Below are 1,217 nucleotides of genomic sequence, written 5' to 3'. Positions count from 1 at the left end.
GGTGGCGAGACTGTGTCCTTTGGATGTGGGATCAGAAGAGACCAGTCCCATCGAGCTTGGTAAGACAAAGGGGCGGCGACAAAGAGGAAGGCCCTCAACAAGACAGAGCGGCACGGTGGCAGCAACAGCGGGCTCGAGCATAAGCATTGTGAGACTGGCGCGGGACTGGGCAGTGTCTTCTGTTGGCCTCACGGTCGGGCTCACTCAAAACTGACTCGGCGGCACCTAGTAGCCACCACCGCGCAGATCTGTTCTTCATAGAGGGACGGATTGGGTCTTTAGAGCAAGTCGCGGGAGTTCCACCCCAAAGTTGGTGAAAATCACACATGCGCTAGCATTCGACTTCACAAGCCTAACTGCCACATCACTGGCAGCCACTGAGCAATCAGAATATTGATAATCAGTGGTCATTCGGCACGTGGCATTCCTTATCGTTAGAGTTTCGCCCTCGACAGCCATACAGTCATACATGTTTCCCCATCAGAGAGTTAGAATCAGCATGCCATCGAAGTCAAGCTGAAGAGTGAGCAGTGTCCTTGGAGAGCTGGTTCTGGGGAAGAGGTGCAGCTGGCCGCCAACGGTGCGCACAGAGGAAAGCAGTTTTATCTTGCCATGGATATGTAAACATGTGTCCCTAGTTCAGCACCATGCCCGCTCGTTTTCCGTGTCTGGCTTATGTAGCAGTGGTGAATGATGTCAGTCCTACTCGTGTCCTTTCACTCTGACCCAGGAACCAGAGGTGCCAGAGCCACAGGCAGTGGAGGCCAGTTGAGAGATCCTGGCTAGGGGCCGGCAGGGAGCGGGGAGGTTGTTTGGGCCCGTGTTCCTTCTCCGGATGCCATGTCTAATTCTCCTGTCACACCCCCACCCCCACCCCGAAAGATCTGGTATTTCATTTTCCCATTCAACTTTACCAATTCAATCAAGGATCACTTTCCTAATGAGTTTGTAAGCTGCAGGCATTAAAATTCCTACGGGCAGTGTAGGCGAGGCCTGGGAAGCCCTGGGCGGCGCAGGCTGGTGCAGCCTCTGGGACAGGCCCATCACCCCGAGCCACACACAGCTCAGCCAGTTTGTACTCAGATCGGACCTCACGCACCCCTCGAGTACTGCCTGTGGTTGGTGGCCAGGAAACTGGGGTTCTCATCAGTCACAAGCAGCCGAGGATGAGCAGCATGACTGCCCACCTGCTGCTTCTGGCATTGCAGGGCCCCGGG

The 1,217-nt window shown here is 55.4% G+C and overlaps 1 protein-coding gene across 1 annotated transcript in view; it reads left to right on the top strand.

Annotated features, from left to right (window-relative positions):
• Positions 1-1,217, top strand: part of POLR3B (RNA polymerase III subunit B) — a 140,289-nt gene that overhangs the window by 123,761 nt on the left and 15,311 nt on the right. The gene's annotated exons all lie outside the window — the stretch shown is intronic.

This window comes from Echinops telfairi, unplaced genomic scaffold (genome assembly GCF_000313985.2).
Source record: "Echinops telfairi isolate 266 unplaced genomic scaffold, ASM31398v2 ScPeMD7_2;HRSCAF=8, whole genome shotgun sequence".
NCBI lineage: Eukaryota > Metazoa > Chordata > Mammalia > Afrosoricida > Tenrecidae > Echinops > Echinops telfairi.
This window is presented reverse-complemented; position numbering and strand designations above follow the sequence as displayed.